Genomic DNA, 14,326 nt, shown 5'->3' with positions numbered 1-14,326 from the left:
TGGAGAATTTTTCCTGATTTCCATTGACTCTAGTTTTGCTAGGGCTCCTTGATGCCATACTCCGTCAATGCTGCCTTGACGTTAAGTACACTCACTCTTACCTTGTCTACGGTGTTCAACTCAACTCTTCATGATTGGACCAAGGTCATGATGAGAGGTCAGGAGGTGAAGGCTCTTGTGGAACTCAAAATGATCATTAGTGAGCCTATTATTGCCACAAAAGCAGTGCTTGATAGTGCTGTTGACAACCTTGATGATGATTGAGAATAGACTGACAGGGCATTAATTGGCTGGGTTGGATTTGTCATGCTTTTCATGGAGTGAAATACCTGGGCAACTTTCTACATGTCTGTGTAAACGCCAGTGTTGCAGCAATTCTGAGATAGTTTGGGCTAGGAGCACAGTTAGTTCTGGAGCACAGGTCTGCAGTACTATTGCACCCATAACCTTTGCTGTATCCAGTGCCTTCAGCCATTTCTCGAAATTACATGGAGTGAACCAAGTTGGTTGCAGAGTGGCACCTGTGATGCTGGTGATCTGGGGAGGAGAGCAAGGTGGATCAGCCATTTGGCACTCCTAGCTGTTCAACCTTGCCTTTTGTACTGAACTCTCCCACGTTTGAGGAAGGTGATATTTATGGAGCTTCCACTTACTGTTAGATGTTTAATTCTCCAGCACCACTGAATTTGGATGTGACACGATTGCAGAGTTCAGACCTGACCCATTGGTTGTGGTAGTGGTTAGTCTGATCTATTGCATGCTGCTTCCGCTGTTTGCCTTACACAGTTGTGCTGTCTTGTGGCTTCACCAGATTGACACCTCACTTTCAGATATACACTGTTTTGGATTTGTTTTCATTCAAATCTCGATTAAACATTATTTTTGAACAGTACAAAGGTCAGTTCTTGACAAAAAGGCGGAGATGGAGAAGTTTAGACAGTGTTTCATCCTGCGAGCAGAGCGCCACCGAATGCCTCAATGTGTAATACTATGGGTGTGGGGGAGTTTGCATAACGAAATATAGACAACCAGTTCTAAAATAAATGAAAATTAACAGCAAAAGATTACTTTTGAAATGTACGCCAAATAAACATTTTAATACAAGTTAGGTACACGTGTATATACAGTTCACATTGTATCTCTGGTCAATGAAAACGGTGGGGTCGAGACATTGACCAGAAAATTCCCGCGGAAAAGGTCAAAACTGGGGAGGAAATTGTCGAAATACAGAAAATTCGGGAATTCAGTCTTTGGAGACTTGCTGGAGGAATTTCCCTTCTCTCAGGCATCGCACTGGGACCAGCTGTTCAACCGGACAAAATCCAGATGGATTAATTGAGACCCTATTTGGGAAATAAATAAACGTGTATTTTGTTACAAATACAACATAGAATGTTCTGAAGCGCAACATTGCTGACTATAGGGTCTAAATGTTGATGATCACATTGCGTGTATGTGTCACGAATATTTTCGAGATAGACAAGAAACTGGGAGATTGTGGTCATCTAATTCCCGGGCTCAAAATTGCCAGTTCAACTATTCAGGAAGCGTTAAGAAAGGATGCTTTCCCATTATTGAAATGAAACGTGTTTTAATAACACTCTTTCCGATTAGTGCTTGACTCAACCTAATGCTTACTCTCTCCTAATGGAACGAAAAACAAATCAGCCGATAAATCTCAACCCTCATCAGTTAAAAGGGGAAAGGCAAGAGAAAAAAAAGGCCTTGTCGAACAAGAGACTTAGTTGGCTCCGAGCCATTTGGGATTGTAGTAATTCTCCATGCTTACTTAACGCTGAATGGTGCACAAGACAAGCCCTCGTTAGCTGTATCCAGGGGCAGGCAGCGAACGCGCTTCCCTGTGGCTCTGATAGCCTCCAGCTCCTTACAAACTGCACCCCTCCAGCCTGTGACATTGTGGCCTGGGAGCAGGTAATTGATAGAATAATATAGGCCATCCGGAGCCTCTGGCGCCGGCAGCACAGGGCAGGCCAGCAAAGCGTCTAGATTAGAAAACCATAAAAAGCCCTTTACACAACCGAATAACAAGCAGCCAGAGGGACACTGAAATCGCCTGCAAACTCATTGAATTTAAAAAAAAGGGGTCTATTTGGTCCATCGCGGCTGTAACAACGCTGCAGAAGCAACTCACCTGACGTCAATCCTCCTCTCTTTCCGCATGGCTTTGTGCAGTGCTTGTTCAATTTCCTTTTGAATCTTCCTCCATAATGCTGTTCAGCAGTGCTTTCCAGATCCAAAACATGTCACGTTCTGTATTGTCAATCACATGAAATCAATATTCCCGAATACTCTACCTTTCTGCCAACACGAACATATTCTTCCCATCTATTCTGTCCAGATCCCCCATGATTTTGAACAGTTCTATCAATGTCCTCTTAATTTGTTATTTTTTAGGTACAAACCAGCTTCTCCAATTTATCCATACAACCGAAGAGTTTCATCCTTGGAAACATTCTCACTTTTTCTACAGCCTCTGACGCTTTCACATCCTTCCTTAAGTATGATGCCCAGTATTGGACATAATATGCTGGGTAAGGCCAATTCAGTGTTTTATAAAGTTCAGCATAAATTCCTTGCCTTTGTACACTATGTCTCCGTTTATAAGGCCAGGATCCCAAATGTCTTATTAAGTACTTTTTCAACCTGTTTACTACCTTCAACAATTTTTGGATATATATGCTTGTACCCCTTCTAGAATTACACTCTTCAGTTTAAATTGTCTATACTCATTCTTACGGCTAAAATAAACCACTTCACATTCCTCTGCATTAAATTTCATCTTCTGCCACTTTGTCTACATGCGTTTGAAGTCTATGCAAATATGGAAACTGTAATCTATACACCCAGATCTATGTCATTAATATAGATCAAGAGAAGCAAAGATCCAAGTACTGATATCTAGGAAACTCCACTATACCCTTTCGTCCAGTTCAAAACAAAACCTATTCACCAATATTTTGTTTACCATCACTCATTTAACTTCATACTCATGCAACCAGGATCCTTATTATCATTTAATTTGTTGCAAGTTCTCTGGCAAGCCTATGATGTGGCATTTTAACAAATGCCCTTTGTAATTCCATATACACCCATCAATGCATTACCGTCATTTACTCTCTCCCTCTGTTACCACATCATATAACTCAAATCCAGTTAATTGAATTCAATTTGCCTTTAATTCCCGCTGGTTTTCCTTCATTTACCTGCAATTGTCCAAGTGACTGCAGTTTTGTCTTCGGTATTATTTCTAAAGAATTTCCCAACACCTAAAAGTTAAATTCACTGGCTTGTGGTTGCTACGTTTATCGTTTTGTCAATTTTTTTAAATATAAGGAAGTTGCAGATTTAATAATACAGTTCTAAGAAAGTGTAGTTTGGAAAATGACATAGAGTCACAGAGCTAGAAAATGGTATGAGAAAATAGCTTTAAAATAAATGCTGAGACTGCAGTTTTTTTGGTAATAGTTTTTCTCTCAATCCCAAATTCACGAGGTCACAACATAGCTAATTTTCCATAGTTTTCAAAAATATATTGTCTCAGTTACATAACACTTTCAGGCACAGATCTTCATGTAGAGAATTCTGAGCTTAAAAGATGAATTATTGTGCCTATTAATCTATGAGATGTTCTTAGAAAAGATGAGCAATAAGGTTCTTAAGTTTCAAGGAGGACTTGGGGGCTGAAGCATTTAAAACAGCAAGAGCTTTAAAATATAGCATTCACTGTACAAGGTAGTGAGCTAGACTAAACTGTTTCTCTCCAAAACGACTGATCATGACATCATCATGTTACATGATGGGCTCTTAAAATGACAGTCCAACATCCATAAATACACAATATCCCCCCCCCTTCAAATCATAGGTTACTGCAATGAAAACATTTACAATCATATATACAACAGTTCACAGAAATGGAAAGAATCATTTACCATTTTGCAGCCCTTTGGATTCGCCTTCTGCTTGCCAATATTGCTTGGAGTGCAGTAGCATGATATGTAGAGGCTCAGGAGGCCAGCGTTGAATGATGGTTATCTTTTTTTTCAATCCAACATGTCTAGAGTAACTGATCACTTCCCTCTAAACCATATCATGTTTATTCTGATGAAGCCAAAAACGTATTGCATGACCATTCTAGTACATGGGACAGACATGGAGTGATGTGCCTACAAATGTGAGAGGTTTAAAATGCTTGCTGTAGTGAATATTACGAAGAGGCTTGTGTACTTTAAACTCAAGTTACTTTTTGCATTAGATTATATACGCACCAACTTACAAAATTAAAAGGTTGCAACACTTTAACAGGGTTTGAATGCTTTCAGTTATAGAGCAAGTAATTAAGCTGAGGCAAATGTACAATTTAATCATCATCATCATCGTTACAATATGCCTCCTTCTTGGCAAGGGGCTTCTTTACACTATCCAACTTGCCTTTGGTATGGTAATCAGCAATATCTTTATCAGATTTCTCTTTCAGCTTATAAGCTTTGCTAATGATCAGCTTCTTCTCTTCTTCACTGCATTTATTCCATCACCAAGCTTCTTTGCTACATCACCAATAGAAATGCCAAAACTCTTGGCTTTGATTCTTGGATGATGCTCCTCAGAAAAATACAGGAAGAACCCAGAGGAAAACTGTTTTGGTGCTTTGAGATCCTTCTTCTTGCTACCTTTAACTGGCAATCTTCTCTATTTCTCAGTAACCGCATGAGTTATCTACTTTAGTCAGTTCTTCAAATTTGTCTTCTCTTTGGTAGACATTGTCTTGCATCTTGCATAGCACTTTTTTAGACAATTCTGAGAAGTCAACAGGAGTATCAGGGGTTTTCTTTCTTGTGTCCTTCACAGCAAGTCTCCACAAAATAAGTATAAGACGACATCTTGCCTCTGGCTTCTTAAAGTCACGTTTTTCCATTTTGATGTTTTTCTGGTGGCTGGTGGCTGGATGCTGGCGCTGCTGCTGGTCCCTCAGTTATGGCTTTTACATTTGACGATGACTTGGGTAGTCCTTAGCATAAATAATACTAAATATTCAATGGAAGATTTTTAAAAATCCCATTTGTCTTTTTTCACTCTTAGGCCATTTTCTTCAAGTCTCTGCAGAGTAGTATCTAAATTATGGAGGTGCTCTTATTCATTTCTCCGTGCAATTATTGTCTAGGTAACGCTGGACTCCTTCTAATCTACTTAAAATCCGATCCATGGCACCTTGGAACAATGCAGATGCAGATGCAGATGCAGATGTGATTCTCTTGTATTTGAGTAGCCCTTCCTATGTTATAATCGTCATGTATTTCTGTGACTCAGGATTAACATTCATCTAAAGAGAAGCTTCACCAAGGTCAATTTTACTGAAAGGTGACCTCCAGCTAGGCCAGTAGATAGGTCATCGTTTAAAGACAAAGGACACTGCTCAGAGTGCTCAATTAATGTAACCTTAAAATCTCCACAGATGTGTACCGATCCATTTTTCTTCATCACTGATATGGTAGATGTGGCTCAATCACTCATATTTACAGGTTCAAGGACTCTGGTCTTGACTAGCCTCTCTAATTTTGCCTCAGTCTTTGGTTTGATTGCGTAAGACACTGATCTAGCCTTGCAGCTTTTACTTTGATTCTCATCCTTGATTTTCAATTTGACAGAGATCTTTTCCATGCTTCCCAGATCCCCCTTGAAAGCAATGGCATGTTTATGTAGAATTTGTGGTAGATAAATCAGTATCGAAATAGGACAAGCCATTTACTTCATCCCATTTGAGTTTGATTTTCTCCAACCACATTTTTCCCAATAAAGCTTGAAGATTCCTTTATAAACGTGTAAGAACAAATCTTCAGACTTGACTGTATAACTGAACATTCACATTGATAGAACCCCTAAAAGGCACCACTTAGCCTGTGTACATACCTACTGCAATTTTTGAGGATTGGAACACAGTGTGACTCAGCTGCTTCTGACGTACACTTTCAGATATCAATGAAACCATTGCTCTACCCCCATTCTTGTAATTCAGTATTGGTTGGTTTTGTCAGCAATGGTCAGTACGTTTAATAACAGCTCCTCTTTGGACCGTAGTCAGGACTTTTCTCATGCCTTTTTTGTATTACGTAGATTTTCCTTCTACTCTTTGGTTTCTGTAACTTTGCCGTACATTTTTTGTGCTTTTACCTCAAATATGTTCATTCAGTGTGCCCTTTATGCTACAATTTTTGCATACAACTTCTTTATATGACCAATTTGCAGCTGTGTGATCTGTTTTTCTACAGCAATGGCTATTTTGAGTTTGCGTTGGTTCAGCCACTATTTTTGTGAACTCTCACATTTGAGCATAGCTATTGAGGTTCTGTGGCTACTAGTTCCACTGAGACTGCTATTTCAAGTGCTTTCTTTAAGTTTAGGTTCCTTTCCATCAGTAATATTTTCTGGATTGCTTCACAAAAACCATTGTGCCTCTAATAACATAATTAATAATCATAATAGCATAATCACAGTGTTCTGCTAACATCTTTAAAATTGCTACGTACTGGGAAATAGATTCACCGTCATGCTAGTTGTGTTCATGGAACTTGAACCTCTCAGCAATCACCAATGGTTTTCATGAAAAATGGTTCTGTGGGATTCCTACTTTTCTTCTTAAGTTTTAGAACCTGGCTTCTCTAGCTTAACCAGGAGGTTTAAAGTTCTTATCGTCGTAATACTCAGGAATGCAGGGATGACTATACCAGCTTTAATTTTGTTAGCTTGAACAAAAAAAAATTGGAATCTCTCTGTGTATACCAGCTCTCTGTATTTTCATAATATAGTCCTGCAGCACCAAAATTTCCTGCCATTCTTTAAATTATAGTTTGGAAAAGGAAAGGGCCTGCATAATGTACCACAGAAATTTTAGCACTACCTTCTTCCCATGTAAAACAAGGTATTCCTGAGGCTTTTTTTTGAGTCTGCACCCCTAACTCAAAACGCTGTGTGGGTACTCATTACTCACACTGTTCCTTCAGGCGAGCTCTTCTGCACTGTTCACCTCTGCCCTGGGGTGAAATTTTACTTGCTGACTATACCTGCCTTTCCTTCTTTTCCATAATCTCTAATGTCCTTCAGAAAAGGAAATCTACCATTCTCACCTGGTCTGGGCTCCATGTGACTCCAGACCCACAGCAATGTGGTTGACTCTCAGATGTCCTCTGAAATGGCCTAGCAAGCCATATATCAATCACTACAAAGTCTCAAGGAAATGAAACTGGACGGATCACCAGAAAAGACAATGGGAGAAACAGCCCTGTTGACATTGCTGAGGCTTCTTTATTAACATCTGGGGCATAGTGCCAAAATTGGGAGAGAAACAGGCTGATACTCACGGAATCATACCTGATAATGTCCCAGACACCACTATCACTATCTCTCGCTATGTCCTGTCCGACTGGCAGGACAAGACCCAGCAAAGGTGGAGGCACAGTGATATACAGTCCAGAGGGAATTGCCCTGGGAGTTCTTTTCATTTACTCCAGACCCCATGAAGTCTCATGGCTTCAGGTTAAACATGGGCAAGGAAACCTCCTGCTGATTACCAAGTACCATCTGCTGATCAATTGGTGCTCTTCTATGTTGACCAAGGCTAGGAAACAAGCACTTAGAATGGCAAGGGAACAAAATGTACTCTGGGTGGGGGATTTCAATGTCCACCACCAAGAGTGGCTCGGCAGCAGTACTACTGATTGAGCTGGTTCTGTCCTAAAGACATAGATGCTAGACTGGGTCTGTGGCAGGTGGTGAGGGAACAAACAAGAAGGAAAAACATACTTGACTTCATCCTTACCAATCTGCCAGCTGCAGATGCGTCTATCCATGACAGTATTGCTAAGTATGACCACCGTACAGTCCTTGTGGAGAAAAGTCCTGCCTTCATATTGAAAATTACCTCCGTCATGTTATGTGGCACTATAACCATTGTAAATGGGACAGATTTTGAATAGATCTAGCAACTCAAGACTGGACATCCATGAGATGCTGTGGGCCATCAACTACAGCATAATTGTACTCTAGCACAATCTGCAACCTCGTGGCCTGGCAAATCCTCCACTCAACCATTACTGTCAAGCCAGGCGATCAACCCTGGTTCAATGGACAGTGCAGGACAGCATTGCCAGGAGCACCAGGGATACCTGAAAATGAGGTATCAACCTGGTGAAGTTACCCAAACAAGACTACTTGCACACTGAACAACATAAGTTACAAGTGATAGATGGAGCTAAGTGATCTCACAACCAACAGATCAGATCTAAGCTCTGCAGTCTGCCACATCTAGTTGTGAATGGTGGTAGACAATTAAACAACTCACTGGAGGAGGAGGCTCTGCAAATATACCTGTCCTGAATGATGGAAGAGCCCAGCATATCAAGCCTTTGCAGGAATCTTTAGCCAGAAGTGCCGAGTTGGTGATCCATCTCAACCTTCTCCAGTGGTCCCCAGCACTATAGATGAGTCTATGTCTTCAGTCAATTCGGTTCACTCCATGTGATATCAAGAAACAGTTGGAGACACTGGATACTACAAAGGCTATGGGCTCGGACAACATTCCAGCAATAGTACTAAAGACTTGTGCTCCAGAACTTGCCACTCCCTCAGCCAAGCTCTTCCAGTACAGCTACAACACTGGCATCTTCCCAACAATGTGGAAAATTGCCCAAGTATGTCCTGTTCATTTAAAAAAAAGCAGGACAAATCAAACCCAGTCAATTATCACCCATCAATTGACTCTCGATCATCAATAAAGTGACGGTAGGTGTCATCAACAGTGCTATCAAGCAGCACCTGCTCAGCAATAACCTGCTCAGTGATGCCCAGTTTAGGTTCCACCAGGGCCACTCAGTTCCTGACCTCATTACAGCCTTGGTTCAAACATGGACAAAAGAGCTGAATCTCCAAGGTACGAGTGACAGTCCTTGACATCAAGGCTGCAATCAACCAAGTGTGGCATCAAGGAGCCCTCGCAAAATGGTATCCATGGGTATCAGGGGGCAAACTCTCCATTGGTTGGAGTTGTATCAGGCACCTGGGAAGATGGTCGAGGTTGTTGGAGGTCACTCATTGCAGCTCCAAGACATCTCTGCAGGAGTACCTCAGGGTTCCTAGACCCAACCATCTTCCGCTGCTTCATCAATGACCTTCCTTCCATCATAAGGTCAGAAGTGGGGATGTTTGCTAATGACTGCACAATGTTCAACACCAGTTGCAACTCCTCAGATACAGAAGCAGTCCATGTTCAGAAGATCTAGACAATATCCAGGCTTGGGCTGACAAGTGGCAAGTAACATTTGCCAGGCTATGACCACCACCAATAAGAGACAATCTAATCACCACCCTTTCACATTCAATGGTGTTACCATCACTGAATCCCCCACCATCACCATCCTGGGCATCACTGGAAACTCAACTGGACTTGCCACACAAACACAGTGGCTACAAGAGCAGGTCAAAGGCAAGGAATACTGCAGTGAATAACTCACCTCCTGACTCATTAAAGCCCATCCATCATCTACAAGGTACAACTCAGGGGTGTGATGGAATACTCTCCACTTGCCTGGTTGAGTGCAGCTCCAACAACACTCAGTAAGCTTAACACCATCTGGGATAAAGCAGCCCGCTTGATTGGGACCAAATCCACTAGCATTCACTTCTCCACCACCAATGGTCAATAGCAGCAGTGTGTACTCTTCAAGAATGCATTGCAGAAATTCACCAAAGATCCTCAGTCAGCCCCTTTCAAACGCATGACCACTTCCATCTAGAAGGATAGGGGCAGCAGATATATGGGAACACCATCACCTGCAAGTTCCCCTCCAAGCCACTCACCATCCTGACGTGGAAATATATCATTGTTCCTTCACTGTTGCTGGGTCAAAATCCTGGAATTCCCTCCCTAATGGCATTGTAGGTCAACCCACAGCAGGTAGACGGCAGTGGTTCAAGAAGGCAGCTCACCACCACCTTCCCAAGGGCAACTAGGGATGGGCAATAAATGCTGGCCAGCCAATGACATCCACATGCCACAAAATGAATTTTTAATAGTCTCCTATTATAGGAAGAATATTATTAAGCTGGAGAGGTTCAGAAGGGATGTATCAAGACGTTGCCAGGAATGGAGAGTATGAGTTGTAAGGAGCGGCTGGATATGCTGGGACTTTTTTAATGGAGTGTGGGAGGTTGAGACCTCATAGAATTATAAAGTAAAGGGGTATAGATAAAGAGAACGCCAGTGTCTTTTCCCCTATGGTGGGGGATTTCGAGACTGGGGGCATATTTAAAAGATTTTAAAAAAACACATGATGCGCAAATTTTTTGCACCGAGATTCATGTACGGACTGAACTTGCAGAGGACGTGGTGGATGCCGGTACATTTCCAATGTTTAAAAGACATTTAGATAAATACATGAATAAGAGAAATATGGGCCAAGTGCAGGCAGGTTGAAATAGTTTAGTTTGGGAGTACGGTCAGCATGGACTGGTTGGACTGAAGGTTCTGTATTCCGGGCTGTATAACTCTATGACTTTATCTGTAGAGACGACCACGATATTTAATTTGCTTGATCAGCGGATCCCCTCGTGCATTTTAAAGCAGATTTTATCCTTGTTCCAAGTTTTCTTCTTATGATATGTTTCAAGAATGACTAGGGGCCGCAGTACTTAAAACAACAACAGCTTTTATCAAGGATACTTTCAGTCTACAACACAGCAAACGACACTAAACTACATCCCTCTATTAAAGTTGATGTTACCATCATCAGGTCGCATGATCAGGCTCTTAAAGTGACAGTCCAACAAACATAAATACACAACAAAAGGTCATCCAAGAAGCACTAGGAGCTGATAAAGGCTTGCGAATCTATACCTCATAATTTGACATTTGCATGGAAAGACATGATTGACATTTAATAGTCATCAGCCCCTAAAAGAAACTATAAAAATATATATTCAAAAGGGAAAGATCACTTAGGACAGAAGAGAGCTTCTTGGTCTGTATCCATGCTTGCTTCAACCTAATATTTTAATTCGTTCAAGAAGACTGAGAAGAAAGGAGACTTACACTACCATTCCTTTTCACCCATCCTTTCACCAATCTAAGATTAGTAACTATTTAACCTTTTCGGGTCCACATATTTTTTCTATTGAGAGTCATAGACTTGTACAGCATGGAAACAACAATTTGTCTATGCCGACCATATATCCTAAGTTAACCTCGTCCTATTTGCCAGCATTTGGCTCATATCCCTCTCAACGCTTCCTCTTCAAATACCCATCCAGATGCCTTTTAAATGTTGTAATTGTACCAGTCTCCATCACTTCTTCTGGCACCTTATTCCATATACGCACCACCCTCCGTGTGAAAATGTTGCCCCTTAGGTTCCTTTTAAATCTTTCCCCTCCCATGTTAAACATATGGCTTCTAGTTTTGGACTTCCCTACCCTGGGAAAAAGGCCTTGACAATTCAATCTATCCATGCCCCTCATGATTTTATAAACCTCTATAAGGACACCCCTCAGCTTCTGATGCTCCAAGGAAAATAGCCCCAGCCCATTCAGCCTCTCTCTGTAGCTCAAATCCTCCAACCCTGACAACATCCTTGTAAATCCTTTCTGTGCACTTTTAAATTTAACAACATCTTTCCTACAGCAGGGATAATTGAATGCAGTATTACAAAATTACATAATAAGTACAAAATAACCTGTACAACCAGAGCATGACATCCCAATTCCTATACGTCAATGCACTGACCAATAAAGCAAGCGTACTAAACGCCTTCTTCACTATCCTATCTACCTGCAACTCCATTTTCAAGGAACTATGAATCTGCGCTCCAAGGTATCTTTGTTCAGCAATACTCCCCAGGACCATACCATTAATTGTATAAATCCTGCCCTGATTTGCCTTAGCAAAATGCAACACCTCACCTTTATCTAAATTAAACTCCATCTGCTACTCCTCGGCCCATCGGCCCATCTGATCAAGGTTCCATTGTACTTTTGAGATAACCTTCTACACTTCCATTACACCTTTAAAAAGCAATCTACTTATGTTATAACTGTGCCCACGATCTTTTGATTTCATTTTACATGCGCCAAATGCATTCTCAATCCCATTGAAATGTGGCGCTCCCCAATTAATTATTTTTATACTGAATTGCTCTGCGTCATTTTGATATCTAATCTAAACCTGATAATATTATAATCACTGCCTCCTAAATTCTCCCCAATCCAATCGAACCATCCCATTCCTCAGCACTGTATCTACCAATGACTCCTTCTTCACTGGACTGAAAACATGTTGATCGAGAAAATGCTCCCAAACACTTCAGAAACTCCTGGCCAGTCCCCTTTTCCCCATTAAAATTCTAGTTTATATTAGAATAATTAAAATCTCTCAATTATAGGTTTTGCACCTCTCTGTATTTTCACTGTAAATTTGCTCCTCCGTATCTTTCTTGCTAGTTGGTGGCCTGTTGGCACCCATTGGAGTCATGGTATCTCTGCTGTTCATCAACTCTAACCAAATAGATTTTGTCTTCACCCCTCTGTCCAAGAAATATTTAGAATGTAGTTGTCCTTTTTTTGCCAAATGAGATTATTGTCTTTGCTGTGACATAATATTCCCATGTGGACGTCTGCACCTGAAACTCAGCAATCTTAATAACACACTTTGTGTATTTATAGATATGCACAGCAAATCTAATGAAGACTTTATTTCCATCACTTCTTACTTTGACCCCATTTCATACCTTATTATTTTTCACCCTGTTTGTCTCTTCCAATCCATTATTTGCCCTTTTTAATCCTTACTCATGCTACATTCTCATTCCCATCCCCCTGATAGATCAGTTTAAACCTTCCTTGTTAACAGTAATGGGCCTCTCTGCAAAGATATTGCTCCTGGCTCTGTTGAGGTGGAACCTGTCAGGTCTGTACAGGTCCTATTTCCCCAGAACTAGTTCCAATATCCCAGAAATCTAAAACCCTGTCTCCTGTACCAAATCTCCATCACCCATTCATTTCTTCTATCCTGCTTTTTCAATACTCACTAGTGGGTCACACAGGGAGTAATCCATAAGTGACTAAGTTTGAGATCCTGCTTGTTTGTCTCCATCCTAGCGCTGTAAAATATGCCTTCAGGATCTAATCACTTTTTCTACCAATATTGCACGCCTGGATAGAGGTCACAGCCTTTAGTTGTAATTCTGCCCCTCAGAGTGCTTTACAGACATTCAGGGACATTGTTGACCCTGGCACCAAAAAGTCAATACACCATTCAATTCAAGTCTATGAATGCAGAAATACCTGTCTCTTCCCCTGACTAATGAGTCTCCTGTCACTAGTTTTTTTCTCAAAATTCTTCTTGCCCTCTGTACAGCTGAGCCAGCTGTAAGGCTATGGACTTTTCTTTGGCACTACTCCTTAAAAGTACCATTGCTGTCACTCGTATTCAGAACTGAATAATAATTGGAGGGCAAGATACTTTCAGAAACTTCTGCATTGATGAACTCCTTCACACTCTTGTAGCCACTCATTCCCTCTCTTGCAAACTCCTAATCTGCAAGGCAATTTAATTCTTAAATGTCCTCATCACATAGCTCTCAAACTCATGATTTACTGTAGTGATATTAACAGTGACTCAAGGTCCAGGGTTCAAAAAGTGTCCTGTAGTTCTTACATGGAACAGAATGTGCAATCAATGGGACTGAAATGCTATGCCATCTCTCTATTTAAAAATCTAGCGAAACAACATAAATAAATGTAAGACTTATGAAGGGCAATTATATATCTGTATAAAAACCTCAGTGGTTATTCACTGATTAGCAATCATTTGTGCTAAAGTCACTTTCAATTTGTTTTTATCTAGCTCCCTGACACTCTTGTTCACTCTGCTTCTCATCTCAAGGCTCACCAAATAACCATTCACCTGCCTGCTGTCCTTGCTGCCATTTTTAAAAATTTTCTTGTTAATTTGCTTTTGCAGTGCTTTCCCTCCATCACTCAGTTTATCTCTGCTGTGCAACAGAACTTCTCTCTGTTCTTCCTCACCTTTTGGCAGGCTCCAACCCTATCATCAACACTCCACCCTGACTCACTCACCCCCTATGCCATCCTGACATTTAACTATATTCCCAACACCAACCTCCATTCCCCACTCTCAACCCCTGCTATCCTCTCCAGCTCCACTCCATTCCACTCCCATCCCCCAACACACCTATACAGAACTCTAATCTTACTTAGATAGTAGGAACTGCAGATGCTGGAGAATCCGAGACAACAAGGTGCA

The 14,326-nt window shown here is 41.1% G+C and overlaps 1 long non-coding RNA gene and 1 pseudogene across 1 annotated transcript; both read right to left on the bottom strand.

Moving 5' to 3' along the window:
• Window positions 1–1,068: 1,068 nt before the first annotated feature.
• LOC125485700 lies at window positions 1,069–4,283 on the bottom strand. Its single transcript, XR_007264405.1, has 3 exons — window positions 3,951–4,283; window positions 2,153–2,271; window positions 1,069–1,343 (listed from the first exon to the last, which is right to left on the bottom strand). It is a non-coding gene; the product is annotated as an uncharacterized LOC125485700 (long non-coding RNA).
• A 95-nt stretch (window positions 4,284–4,378) lies between these two features.
• LOC109920838 lies at window positions 4,379–6,564 on the bottom strand (annotated as a pseudogene).
• Between the last annotated feature and the right edge of the window lie 7,762 nt (window positions 6,565–14,326).

The sequence above is a fragment of the Rhincodon typus genome, chromosome 21 (assembly GCF_021869965.1).
Source record: "Rhincodon typus isolate 14 chromosome 21, sRhiTyp1.1, whole genome shotgun sequence".
NCBI lineage: Eukaryota > Metazoa > Chordata > Chondrichthyes > Orectolobiformes > Rhincodontidae > Rhincodon > Rhincodon typus.
Note: the sequence above shows the minus strand (reverse complement) of the source record. Positions and strands in the feature narration are given on the sequence as shown.